This window comes from Pyxicephalus adspersus, chromosome 5 (assembly GCF_032062135.1).
Source record: "Pyxicephalus adspersus chromosome 5, UCB_Pads_2.0, whole genome shotgun sequence".
NCBI lineage: Eukaryota > Metazoa > Chordata > Amphibia > Anura > Pyxicephalidae > Pyxicephalus > Pyxicephalus adspersus.
The window spans coordinates 60,186,579-60,201,572 of record NC_092862.1 but is presented as its reverse complement, the minus strand read 5'-3'; the positions used below and the strand labels follow the sequence as shown (position 1 = coordinate 60,201,572).

Here is a 14,994-nt window from a genome sequence, read left to right as displayed (position 1 = left end):
TGCTGTAAATAAAGATTCTCTTCCTCTTCCATCTAAAAAATCAAATATCTAGGCTGTTTGTAGTTATAAGTTACCCCTTGAGAGCTGTCCCCTTGTCAGTGAGTGAATATTCACCTCCACTAAGTTTTTTTTTTTTTTTACTGATTTTCACTACATACAGACAATATACTTTGGTAGACTTTTACTGTAGTGTGTGTTAGCATTGAGGAAATTCCAACCTATACCTCGACTTGATGGAAAGTCAAATCTTGAGGGGGAGGGACGGCACTAAAAAAAGTTGAATAAATAAATGTTTTTGTTTGTTCTGCCATCAGCTTTCTATTTATAACTACAACTTATCTGTTTTAACTATAATAAAGCTTCTAGAAGACAGGTTGCACAATATGCCCAACGCAGAGCAGTTTTCCGTTCTTTTAACAGTACCCTCCTGTGGTCATCCTCTGCTGAAAGGTGTTAGGGCCATTGGTTAGTGTGATAAAATGACAACTGTTGTAATAATTGTGGCAGGTAAGCACAACACTTATGTTCGTTTTTGTAATTATAATATAACTCAATGAACATTTGAAATCAATGAGGACTTCAACAAATTCCATACACAAAGCATGAATGTTAATTTGGGAGATGATATTGTAGTAGTAGTAGTAATATTAGTAATACTAGTAATAATAGCAAGGTTAACACATAATACACCATTTTAAAACACATAATTGTTATCAAATACATCTTCTCTTCACAAAACAGGTTCTAAAATATTTAAAACTTAAGCACAGAAAAGTACTGAAAGGAAGAAACATAACACTCTGTAGTGCAAGGTGCTGACTTTTATTAGGATTGCGTAGGCGGGTGTTGAAGCAAGTGTGAAAACAACTGTGAGGGAAAGACTGTGTTGAACAAAGGATAACTGTTAAAGACCTTGTCATAATTTTCTCCCTGTATGTGTTGGGAACATCTGCCTCACAGCACAGAAAAGTGTAGTCATGTGTATTCTCTTTTAGTAAAGAATTCTTCTAGTAGCTGGGTCAGATGAAAAAGGAATAGTTACAGCTATGAAAAAATATAAGCCAAGTATCTAGTTTTAGTTATTAGTAATCAGGAACTGTCAGTAATATTCATCTGTCCCAGGTTCACCCATGATAGTCTGTCATCTGAATTATATATCTCTATCTTATAGAGATTTATTGATTCAGAACCATTGGCTTGGTTAATACCAAGTAATGTTATAATAATGAATATGGAACTGCATTAGTTTGTGTCTTTTGTGAATTCAACATTAAGCTTTTCACTACCATTGACACGTACCATACATATATTATCTTTATTTTGCCTTTATATACACTTTATTTATAGAGTACATTCTCAATAATATTGTACATTTAGGTCAGGTTTAAACAGATCTTTCTTTGGGGGTTTACAGCCTGCCAGCAGCCACCTCTATACTTGACCAAAGAATGAAAGCATTCAGAGGTAGTTTTGATGGGCTACTGTAAGGCATTTGTCAACCACTATGGTGGATCCTGCATTCTTCAGACACTACTTGTGATTAAATGCTGTTGCAAAGCAGTAACCCACCACTAAGCCTTATAAAACAATCACACAATCTCACAGCGGATCGTACAGACACATACCAGAATTTGCCCAAATATTTGTCCCATGGTTTTTCAAATGTAGATTTCTAACTAAGAATTTTACTTATATATCTAGCCTATTTCCAATGAAAACAACAGGGCAGCTAAAGGCAGTGATGACGGTATGAATCCTCCAGATTGCCCAAAGAGAAGGTTACAACCACAATGTGCTGTTTAATTATGGTTCTGGGTCCATCTTAACATAAGCAGAATTCAGAGACATTTTCAGAATATAGAATTCAGCTCTGTAAAGAATGAGAATAGATTTTTTTTTCTATCACTGTTTCATTCATCCCTAGGAGAAGAAGGATTGAAATATTTCAGTGAGGTCTCCAAATGTTCCTGGACAAGCCCTGTAATAAACTCATCCAGTGCTTGTGATAGGCCTGTGGTAATTATTTTAAGTAGACTTGCTAAGTGCTACAATAGATGAAGCGTGCTGCTACATCGCAGAAAAATTACACTGAGTTCTATTTACTGTGATAAAGTCATTCCAGTCTATTGAATGAGAATTCCCCTGGGTAGAGGAAATGATTTATGATCTTACCACAGGCGATAAAAATATGAATAATACAAAAGTCTTCATAATTCAAATCAGAAGTAGTGTTTTTTATGGATAGTGGATTTTTAGCTAAACTGTACACATCTGGAAGTATTCCCAAAAGCATTTGCAAAAAACATTTTTCCAGACAGCATTTTAGTGTTTTTCCACTGTTTGAGCTTTAGACACTGATAAAGTAGTTTGACAATGTGCAGAATTTGTTTATGATTTGAGTTATCATCTACAAATATACTCTCAGGTGGTCGGTTAATAATATCCAGTCACCATATGTGTACTATGTTGTTATGCTTTACTACGAAAGACTCACCTTCCTTTTCCCTAAAGATCTTTCAGTGTTCCAATTCTTTCTAAGTTTAGATAACTAATATTGTGCCAATATTTCAGAAATGGCTAACATACTACAGATATTTACATCAGATGTAATTAAAAACCAGTGTAGGGGATCCATGAAGCTGATATACCCACTGTTGTGTTACTTATTTATATTACCTTTCCAAATTACATACCACAGTTATTATCTAGAATTTTTATTGTCAGCTCTTAATAGACAGTGATTTCCTTTCAAACACTCAAGAAGGACACATCATTACATTTTCAATATACTGCTTACAGCAGACCTAAACTCACATTCTGAACTTCTTTCTAAGGTCTTTTTTTTACTTCCTACCAGTTAATATTTTGTAGCCTTTGATATACACTGTATACATTTAATGTAGATATTATGCTGTAAACAAAATCACATGATTGGGAATCTATCTTAAATGTTTAGCTATCATAGTTATAAGAAAAATGACTGAATAGAAGTTAGATAACAATTAGTTCTGCTACCTGCTAATGATCAATACAAGAGCCATATTGTGCCTGACAAAACATTTTGAGCAAAAAAACAAGAATCTTTTAGTGGTGACGTCTTTGTTGATAAACTGGTAGCCTACAGATGCTTGCACGCCACTAAGGGCTCTGAATATAAAACAGGGATTTGACTTTCCCTCAAACATTCACTGGTGGGAATCTTCCAGGTTCATGTGTTTTAATGACAGTAATTTATTCCTACTAGGGAATATCTATGTGAGTGTATATTGAGAAGGGATGAAATGGAGCCATCCAAGGTTGTGAGAAGGTAGGAAAAGTAAAATTGAAGGAATATAAATATCTTAATGAATTGAGTCTGTTTACAGGAAAGTCAAGATTGGCAAAGAACTTAAGCCATCTCTTAATCAACTTACACACTCAATTTAATTCACCAGGTTTATAACAAGTTTTACTTCAACAAGCAACTGCAGGGAAGTTTAACACCATCCAAAAAACACTAGGACTGTGCAAAGTGAACTCAAGCCTAGTCTGTGGTGTTCCGTGCACTTTTTTTAATATGACATACCCATATAAAAACACTTAAAAGCTAAATTTCAGCAACCCAGATATATACACAGCTGAAATGAATACATAAGTGCTGTATCTGTGAAATGATTTGCATTTTGTTCAGTCTTGTGATACAAGCACCCATGACAGCACAGATAAGAAGGGCACTTCATTTTTCTTTGTTGCCAATAATTTGTTCTGAGAAAAAAAAGGGGGTAGATATTGCTGTGTATTTAAAAAAGCTTTCGTTTGGATCTATTTGCTTAATTTAGAACAAGTATGTATTAGGTGAAATCAAAGTAAAATTTGTACTTCTGATCTGTATACGATATCCGGGTCAGCATTTTAGGAACTAACAAAACCATTTGTTAGGCAAGAAGCATTGCAGAAAAATATGGCTCTGCATATTATGTTTTAGCAGAGAGTCTGGACAAATTTTTGTACAGTGAAGAGGCAGTAGAAGATTGAGAAGGTCATACATGTGCTTTTTTTATGTGGTAACGGTTTTAGACTGACAATACTGAGCCAAGTCAATAAAAGTTAATTTGGTTTGGAGAGCTAACACTTCACACAAAAGTGCTGTTGAGCAGAGAATGACAGGAAGTAAAATTGAGAGAAAAATTCAGTTAATTTACTAATTTCATGTAAATTATGTTTTTTACACCCAAAGTGTTGATAGTTTCGGTTACATTTTGAAAGTTTCTTAGTTATCTGGTCCAGTAGTTCAGGGTGACACTGTATACATTACAGTCTATATCCAGCTGTGACTCTAAACTTTATATGCCCTAAGGCAAACACACTCTTTAGTAAAACACTCACAGGCCATCAACATTATATATGCAAATATGAACATTTGTACAAAAGTGTTGTCATTATTACCACTATACATCTCCCAGTAAAAATCCTGGGAAATATGAAGGGAATTTTCAGTTGCAAATGGGTTTACTCCAGAACAAACAGCAGTTTATAAACTGCAGCCCTTACAGGACAGAGTTTCAGTGCGACGTGCATTTCTATTCAACAAAGACCAGAAACATGTACTTGGAACCTGAAAGTTTACTTTGGCATACTGCACCAAATCTAAGTAGCAGTCTGATTGATTTCCATTTTCTTTCTACCGACAGAAGAATTTCCCCCAAATGGAAAACCCAGATTTGCATTCCATACGTTATACAAGAATATTAAATAGTACTTATGTAATGTCCAGTATTTTACAAGTTAGCATATGTGTGACTATATACTGTATATATAAAGTATACATGTGTACACATTGCCCGTGCTTTATCTTCTAAACATTATTTAATATTCATGAAAGCCAGAGGTTGAAAGAGGAGGTACACTGACTACATAGTTATAGATTTACTGCATTGTTACAAAAATTGATTTCTTAGTCCTATATAAACTACAAAAAAAAAAATACAGCTAAGCTCCTACCTTAAAAAAGGTCAATGGCATCGTAGCCTAAAGCTACATACACACTTCCAATTATTATCGTTGGAAAACGAACGACGAACGTTCATGCACGATATATATGAACGATCGTATAGCACCGATCCTGCACATAGAGTTAACGACACGATCGTTCGTAGATATTGTACACATAAAGGTCTGTTGTCGCCATCGTTGGAGATCACTGCGTATGACGTTGAGAAGCGGTAAAACTTGTATATAATTTAAAAAATTGACATTTACTACTACACATATTCTCAAATCCTTTGAACATACCAATTGTTTATTTTCCGCAATAAATCTGCTACATGCTGGCTTTCAAGTCTATGTAAACCTAATCAATCTTTGTTAAGCTTTTCGTCTTTACAAAACCTGATCTGAGAAATGCCATATAGCCATCACTGGAATGCATGTAAAGTAAGGTTAACTTCATTATCATTATCCAAATATTTTTAGGAATTTCCAAAAAAAAGGGGGCAAAGAAAAAAAATCACACAAGTCATCTTTGCATGACTAGTTGTTTAAGTGAAAATAGGTTCACTTTATCTTACACTACACTTCAGTTCCGATCTAAATTCTGCTTGTAGCTTTTGGTGTTTTACTGATGACCTGCTATTCTGTTACCTGCCTAAAGCTACATACACACTTCCAATTATTATCGTTGGAAAACGAACGACGAACGATCCTGCACAATATCTACGAACGATCGTATAGCACCGATCCTGCACATAGAGATAACGACACGATCGTTCGTAGATATTGTACACACGATAGATACGATCGTTTAAGCGATAGAGGAACTATGTGCACGACAGGAAAGTGAACGAACGTTCGTTCATTACGCATGCTCAGACCATGGACGATCAACGATCGTACACACGAACGATGTTCAACGATCGTCGTCCAATCCGATCCGCCGGTCCGGTCGTTCGTTTCCAACGACTTTCCTCGTTCGTCGGTTACTTTTTTTACGAACGATTTTTGCCCAATCGATCGTTCGTCGTTCGTTTTGAACGATAAAAATTGGAAGTGTGTACGCACCTTTATTGTTTTACCATTTACTGCTCTTGTTATCTCAAGTGGGGTACATCTGATTGTTACATAGTGGAAAATAGCACAAGCAAATTCTATTCACAACATAGGTGGCTTTGGCATTCAACAGGTTTTCCTAGGCTCTTCTCCATAGCAAAACCCTCATCTGTCAGTCACTATATGACCCTAGTCCGATGTCTATATTATGTCTGACATGAACCACAAGATAACCCTCCCTCCCCTACCTACAATTGCATTTAGCAATTGGCTTCTGACACTGTGTGGTGAAACCATCCTTTGGCTTTCTCCATATACAAAACCAAGCGGCTGTAGGAATCAGGGAGAGAGATAACTCATTTATCCCAATATATTCCTTTATTGATAAATATTGAATAACGATCATTGAGCTGTTGAGTTATTTGTTTGGTTTATTAGGAATATATTCTATTTCAGCACATAGCAACATACCTGTTAAATGTTCTATCCCTTTCAATCGGCATACTGCCACCTCACCTTAGTCTGCCCAAGTTTTGCACATTCTGTTACTGTTTTGAGACTTAGCCCCTTTAAATAATTTCGCAATCAACCTTAACAACTAGTTTTGTTCACAATAATCACTGAAATAACTATAAATCCCCCACCACCAATCATATATCAATTTCAGTTTTAATTAACACATTATTGTACATTATCCATTTCCTCCACATCTGGTTGAAGAGGTGTATTCTATTCTGGTTCTCTTAACAAACAGTAAAAAAAATGTTTCATTTGCACTGAAAAGCATCTTTGTGGAAAAGTTTTGCATATTTTTCAGTTGACTGCAGCCTAATTTTTAGAAATGACTCATAAACCCTATTCATTGTAATAAATGTCCCCCAATATATGCATGCCTTTGTTTCAAAAATTCCAGAAGTTGGCTGAACTAAGATTTGGGATTGCAAAGTTCCTCTTACATGGTTTGATTTGTCATTTAAAATGGTAAGCAGTCTCTATATAAAACCCATAAAATTACCCAATATAAACAAGTCAAAATTTGAAGTGGAGTTTACTTAAAAATTGGACATATGTTTTAAAATCTTATCAGCATCAGCGACACATCTATTAGTGAACAGTGCTCACCTCATGATGTATGACATGAAGATTTTACTAAATAATAAGTCAGATAAGTGAAAAAAACATTTACTGTCAGTAAATAATTTATAGATGTCAATTAAACAAGTTCTGGCTTTATTATGATCAGTGTACAATAAATCCTAAATTGGTGTTCAATAGTGTTTATAAACAAGTGTCAAGCAGACAAATTATTTTCTGGCTAAATGTGTACCTAAACAATGAATTCTCAAGTCCAGCAAAAAGTTTTTTTTATATTTAATTTTAAATTTGGATTTTTAGCACCTCTGTCAAGTCTTTTCCCCTGCATTTGTTCCAAATGAGAAGAAATATATTTACTTCCTGATCCAGTAAAAAGCCTTACTGGGCCTAGAAAGTTTTGAGATATCTCAATGGGTGGGATATAGTCAACAATGAAATGGCTCCAATCCTTCACTAAACCAAAAAATAAATTATAGTCAGTAACACCAATTATGAACAAAGACCAGTTGAAGCTTTGCACAAGAAAAGGACACCCAACAACGGGTATTATTTTGGGAAACATTGATATGCAGCTCAGGGACTTGGAGAGGATTAATGCTGGTCATGTACTCAGTATTGACAATATTATCAATGAGACAGAGGCCCTGATTTAATAAAGCTCTCCAAAGCTGGAGACAATACACTTTCAAAAGTGAAGCTGGTAATCCAGCAAAACTGGAATGGATTTCTTTAAAATCATTTGCTATTTGCTTCCAAATGTTTTGAATCCTGTACCAGATCCATTTCAGGTTTGATGGATCACCCAGCTTCACTGAAGAGAGCGTAACCTTCCCTTGGAGTGCCTAAATAAATTTGATCCAGTCAGTGGAAACCTACATCAGAGATTTACAGTAGTAAAAAAATGATGAAGGGCTTTTTCCCCTAATTTATAAAAAAAAGTTCTATAAAAGTTTTTTGTTTCTGTTATATTATGTAACACTCTATTGTCTCCTTTATAGGAAAGTCCAGTGGTCGTTACTGCTGTGTTGTTTATTGATCTATTGGATTGATGAACAATGTCTGGGAACTGCTGTAAACATGATAGATTTTTGCTCAAATAGATAATCTCAGGCAACAATAATCCAGCATGAATATGTAGCTTAGAGGGGGGTCCTCTACTTCCTGTATAGATGACTGCAGATGTCACTGGGATAAGAAGTGACAATAATTTACCTAACAGGACTGTGAATATCAATAAAGACCTGAAAAACGTTATATCTGTTCCCCAGCCTATTCAAAATGAACATAAAAAAGGAAAAATATGGTTAGCACAAATGTAACTATTTTGCTTATCCACCATTTTATATAAGATTTTTGGGAAGTCATAGCTCAGGACTGCTAGTCTTTATCATTGGGAAGGACACAGCGGGGCCCCTCCTGTTCCCCTTCACCTTTAGAACAGAACAGGTATGACTGTATTGCAGCTGTTTGATCCTATTGTATTATTGAGTGTCTGTATTAAGCCTAAGAGAGCCATAGAGAGGGACAGAAATCTGATCCACTCTACCTCAGCAGAATACACGCATGCCTTCAGTAACCATGGTGATGGAGCAGAAACGGGTAGAGGGATGACCTCATCTCTGATTTGCTGCTTATATATTGTCCATTCAGCAAATTGCAAATTAAATTTAGCCAGGGTTTTTATTTAGTAAAAACCTGTGATATTCTTTGCATAATAGTCAGCATCATTGAGAACTAGCATTGTGATTTGACACATCTACCTATCGGGCTTTGTCTTTCCTATTTTACAAGTCATGTCTGGGTTATTGTGGATCCAAGATAATGAAGACTTCTGGAGCACTCACATTTGTGTACCTAGTTACAAGTGTTAATAATTATAATTCATTACTGCAAGGGGTAATACAGAGATGAAAGAGGTGAGAGAAAAATGTTGATTTGTAACTGTGGAGCTACTGGCTTTAGCATTTTACATGTTTTGGCTTTAGTTGACAGTGAAAGTGCATTTTAGGTAATTTATATTCTATATGGACCCTGGGTTGATTGCACCAGGTGCATTTAAGGAATGTATTAACAAGTAATTGTAAATACTGAGCAGTGTATACTTCCTCTTCTTGGTATTGTGTTTTATCATCAGACATTCATTTTTTGAATTTTTGAAAACAGAAAATTCCTGTTTGTTTAATACTAACAGCTTGAAGTCTGCAATAGAAAGGACTGGGCTTTTTTCCGAGACACCATAAATATGGCTTAATACATGAAGCCAGTTTGTTAACATATTAATGTAGACATGAAATATCCAGGAACGGGTAACCATTCATTGTTCAAAGTTAAATCTGCAACCAGCCAATTTAGACAATGATTAGGGCTGAACTATAAGAACTAGTAAAATTAATGGTTCACCAGCACTTAAAGTGCATCTGTTCTAACCATGTTCACTTAGTTCATCTTGAAATTCTCATAAAACCTGTTGCATCTGCCAAAGAATTCACCCTAATGCAGCTTAATACAGTGGTGTGGTAGTGATTGCAACTGATGTAGATTTAAGTGGTTTGTTTTACAGTGGAAGAAGATTATGTTATAGCAGATACTTTATCAGCATTTTCTCTGCTAATTCACAAACCTGTAGCTTGTCAATCGGCATCAATACATACTTCTCCCTACCCACTACTTTCTGGATTGACAGCTTTCTCTTTGTTGCCAAGACCCTCTGATTGTATGCTAATGTCCGAGAGCATGTGAGACACAAATGGAGGATTCAGCTCAGTCAGGAAGGGTAAATTACATTTATTGTTGACTTGTTGTCTTGTGTATTGTAAAGTAACTTGATTTGTTTAGATTGCCATACTGGAACCCTTAGCTGTAAAACGGAATAAAACCCAGTGTTAAGCTAGGTACACACTAGAAAATGACTGATTATGACCAATCAACGAATATGCACAATTATATTTAAACAATCGTATTGTGCACAATTCTGTACATGCTGTAACGATACGATCGTTCAAATATAATCCACCAATAGTGTACACACGCTAGAAACAATGGTTTGAACGATGCAGGGAGTGACATGTAAAGGAGAAAGTGTATTGCAGAAACATGCGCGATCACTGAACGACTGTACAGACGATAGATAGAGAACGATCGTCCGCCAAATAGATCCGCCGTGATGGTTGTTCATTTCCAACGTTCGTCGGTCACCCTTTTTGCGACAACAAAAACCAAAGCGGATGCCAGAAACCCAAAACAATCAGACAGGTAGTCGAGATTATTATAGAAGGGTCAACTGCTGCCCCTTTCTGCAATAATGACCTGGCTGATCATAGAAACTTAATAGTGGAACTTTAGTTCTACTTTAAGTTGCCCATCTATTATAGAAATGGTCCAATATTTAATGCAAATAGGCAAACACAATCTGACAGGAGTTCTACCATAGTTCTACTGTGGTAAAAGCATTTATTTCTGTGTGGGGCTGTTGTAGTTTACCTACATGAATACAAATTGTCAGCCGGACAGGAAGTAAGGAAAAAACTCTCTAACAGAGGCCCGGATAACAGAAAAACTTGACAGGGATTTCTCTACTCAACGTGAAGATAAAAAAGAAAAAAGTAGGTATTGACTCAACACACACTAACTACACCAATTTCAATACTGTGATTAGCTTTATTTTTATAAACTAAATTGTAAACAGCTGAACTGTCTATGTTGGTGCATGTTTGCTATGTCTCATTGGTTTCTGGGATGAAGAAAGGAGGCTACCTATCTTTTCAGCTTGATTCACCACAATCACCCCATATGTACACAGAAGGGCTTCAGAGATGGCATACACTTTAGATAAAGAGTTTAGAAGAATGAAGGTTCACCCATTCAGAGCCTGTGGGTAGTCCTAGGGAATCAGAAAGAAGAATATCTAACAACATAAGGTTTTTATGTCAACCATTTTTGTTTTCAAGATAATCAAATGTATCACACGTTAAAGAAACGGTATGACAGACAGGAAGAGACAGCTAAAGCCAATATGGACTTATGTTTTAGAGTTAAGAGATTATTGTCTTGTCACATAACACAATGTTCTGGCTTGGCAGGTTACAAAGATGTCCAGTATGGTGTTTTATAACAAGATCTAAGACTTAACAACAGAAACTGAACCATTAAAGGTTTGTTTAACAGAGTTTTGTTCCAGTCTGGAAAAAAAGCAGAAATATTTTCTAGCAAGGCAAGTCAGCAGCAACTAAACACAGGCACTGTGTACACATCATATTCATGCCAATATCTCAGTGGAAGGCTGCCAGATTAATGTCTGGGCTGACATTCAAACACACTCGGTTTCCTTGAATTTTCTGCTCTCAGTAAACATTCACAGCCACTTCTTAAAAAGAGATTCCATGATTGAACCCCCGCATCTCTGCAAGGCTTAATCTGTAGGCAGGGCAATAGTTGGCGAGTGGCCAGCAATTCTCTTTCACAAAACTATTTATTCTACTGCTGGGGGTGATTAGTGGAATATCCCCAAGGTCATGTAATGTGTATACCAGCCTTGCAAGCTTAACACTAGTTTGCGTGGTGTCAGAGCAAGTGTCTGGTAAGGATTTAAAAAAGCTATTTTATAGTTATGAACCCCAATGATAATCAGAAAAAATGCCATACTTTCTATGGGATGAACAACAGGTCATGACTTGAACTTGAGATGCTCATGACTTAAAATGTGGCACACGCCAAACTAAGCATCAACCTGCCAACTCATCCACTAAGGAAGCATTCATGTGTCACTGGGTCTACAGCTGTTACATGAGGCATCCATTTTAGTGTTAAGACACAGACTTCCTTGATAGAGCATAAATATCTTTGAGCAACCCAAATGAATTGACAATTTTTTTTTTATAAATAGGAAAGAGATAACCCAAGATGAGCTCATGCAAGGTTGTATTTGCCATCACCAAAACACAATCCCTATTTAAATGAGAAGGACAAATGGAAACCAGAATCAAGCTTCATTGCTCAGCCATTTGATGTCAGTAAGCTGAAATGATAATGTGTTTCTGTATTTTGCATCCAAGTCTACCTTTTTTGCGCTGTCTTATATAATAAACCTGAAACATTCTGGTGAGAATATATGGGATTCTCTTGTGAGTGAATGAAAATGCAGATCTTGCACTGAAAAAGACTTAAATACTTTGTTGTTGTTTACAGAGCTGAATAGCTGAAGCTGAATTAACACAGAGCTAATTTAGTCAGAAATGTGAATGGTGATTCATCTTTGCCACAGCCTGCTCTTACCAGAATAATCATTTAGACAAAAGTCACCAAGATGATGCAGTAATCTCATTAGAACCCTAGAATCCTTTGCAAGACCGTTATCATGGCTGTACCTTGTATAAAAGATAATCTGAAGAAAAATACACACACCTATACCAATGATACATATTATTGGTCAAAAAGACTTCCAATCACAGTAATAAACCAACACCAAGATTTACATGTTGGAGTGTGCATGGGCTAAACTATTTATGCAGAAAGGTGGCTCAATATTTATGTATGAACAGTGTGAGATTCGGAGCACCCAGAGGGGTTTAGAGAAAAGACTTGGGAAGCAGGAACCTCACAGCTGCCTTCTGTGTGATTCCAGCAAAATTTAGCAAATATATGTAACTTTAAGTTTGATTTTATTATTAATAGAATATGAAAGACTCCATCAATATCAAACCCTTAATATATATGTAAAACAACCTTGGGTCTGATTTATTAAAGCTCTCCAAGGCTGGAGAGGATACATTTTCATCTGTGAACCTGGATGATCCCGTAAACAAAATGGATCTGGTCCAGGATTGAAAACATTTGCTAACAAATAGGAAATTACTTCAGGTTTGCTGGATCATCTAGGTTCACTGATGAAAGTGTATCTTATCCAGCCTTGGAGAGCTTTAATAAATCAGGCCCATTGCTCCAATTGTTTCCCTTTAAAAAAAACTACAACTACTGGTTAAATATTTATGGGCAACCTGTCTGTATATTCTAGAAAAGTAATAGATTTTGTTGAATATTAGAGTGTATCCAATTCATTTTTTAGCTATCCAGAGAGTGGACTGTGTGCAGTTCGAGTGTTATAATGCATTAGGATTTTATGGCAGGGTAGAGCTGTAATACAATCACAGGAAATGCTGGAGCGTTCCATACTGGAGAAAACCCCATTATGAAAAGGGAGAGGACACTACATTCAGATTGATTTATACTTTAATGAAGACCAGTGCAGCTAATGGAACTAAAGTTCCAGCCCCTCTCATGAAAAAGGCAAGGTGATATAATTATCCATTGTGATAACTGGCTCAGGATTTACTGGCATAGGTTTTAACTTTAATGGAAACAGTCTGATATTGATCCAAGAGAGTTAAATGTTGCAGTTAAGCCATCATCTGTGTGTTAAAATTTACCTGTCGAGCTAATGAGTAACCTTGTCTTAAATTCAGGCTATAATGTGGAGACAGGACAACCTTAAAGAAGAACTACAGTCAAAAATATGATAAGAAATTGAAGCTGCATGAAGTCTACAGACATTGTACTGTACTTAAAAATGTTTTTTCATTGTTACATGTCCTCCATGCCAACAGGATTTGTCACCAATCCTTCCTGCAGGAAGATTTGTCCATGCCTAGTGGGGACTAATTATTAAAAAGAGAGCCTTTTTTCAGCTATTACCTTGACTTTCAGGTAAAGGAATGATCATAATCTATAGTCTTTCCTTGGCAATTTTTTCTGGTCTTACTAAAGCCTAAATAACATGTTTAAGGGTAACAAATTCAATTATTTTGGAAATTATATACTCAACACTACAATATTTATCAAAGTACTGTAGACAGGTTCCCTTTAAGCGAACCTATTATCGAACATCAGTGGGCTAATAAATTATTTGTCATCCACAGTGTAAGTAGTGGTATCATTACTGAGTCTCTTTCTACTAATTCAAAATCCGGAAGTTTCCATTTTTTTTCTACTATACTTGGAATTCACTGGGGAACAATTTTGAACAAATGTTTTGTTGACCTAAATTTTCAAGCCTATTTACATTAAAAAAGGTATGCTGATTCTAAAAGTGCAGTTAGTTTTCTTCTATCACGTCAGGTTTTTTCTCTACCGCTTATATTAATGCGATTACTGTAGCGTGGATTTGTATAGGCTATTCATTTACACGCAAGACAGAGGTTATGCGCTGCTCTACGTAGTGAATAAACAAAATTTATTTTTCTACTTACACCTGTATTTCCTTTCTTTCAGATCATGTCTGGCTCCGCTGTTTCCCGTCGTAAGTGCCTAAACAACTCTGATTCATTTTGTTATATCTGTGGTTTCGGAACTCCTAGCATCAAGACTGCGTGAGAAAATGTTACTTGAAAAAGGAATGAAGATATCATACTTTTGAACCCGAAAAATTACATTTCTGCAGTACTTTAGAAGGGGCAGTGGCTTTGTGTATTGCCATAACATACCTGGTTTAACGCCCCTAACGTTCTAATTCTGTCTGTATTTCCATGCAAAAAGCGTTACATTTTTTTGTATGGAAATTCATTTTACATTGTAGGCCTATAATTCTTAGGCATAACTCACCGAAATATGTCCAATATTTAATAAATTTATTACATTAATTAAAAAAAACTTTAAATAAAAAAACACAAACATCTGTTAAAAAAAAAATAGGTAAACGTAATATAACTTACAGTAGCATGTATAATATATATATATTATAGTTATATATATACCCTGTTTCCCCGATGATAAGACACTGTCTTATTTTTTTTTGAAGGCCAAAATATGCTCTAGGGCTTATTTTCAGGGGGATGCCTTATTTACCCATGAAGAAGACTACAGTACACAGTTATTGTTCATGTG

At 35.7% G+C, this 14,994-nt stretch overlaps 1 protein-coding gene across 9 annotated transcripts in view; it reads right to left on the bottom strand.

Moving 5' to 3' along the window:
- ATXN1 (ataxin 1) overlaps positions 1-14,994 on the bottom strand; it is a 171,813-nt gene that overhangs the window by 18,902 nt on the left and 137,917 nt on the right. The gene's annotated exons all lie outside the window — the stretch shown is intronic.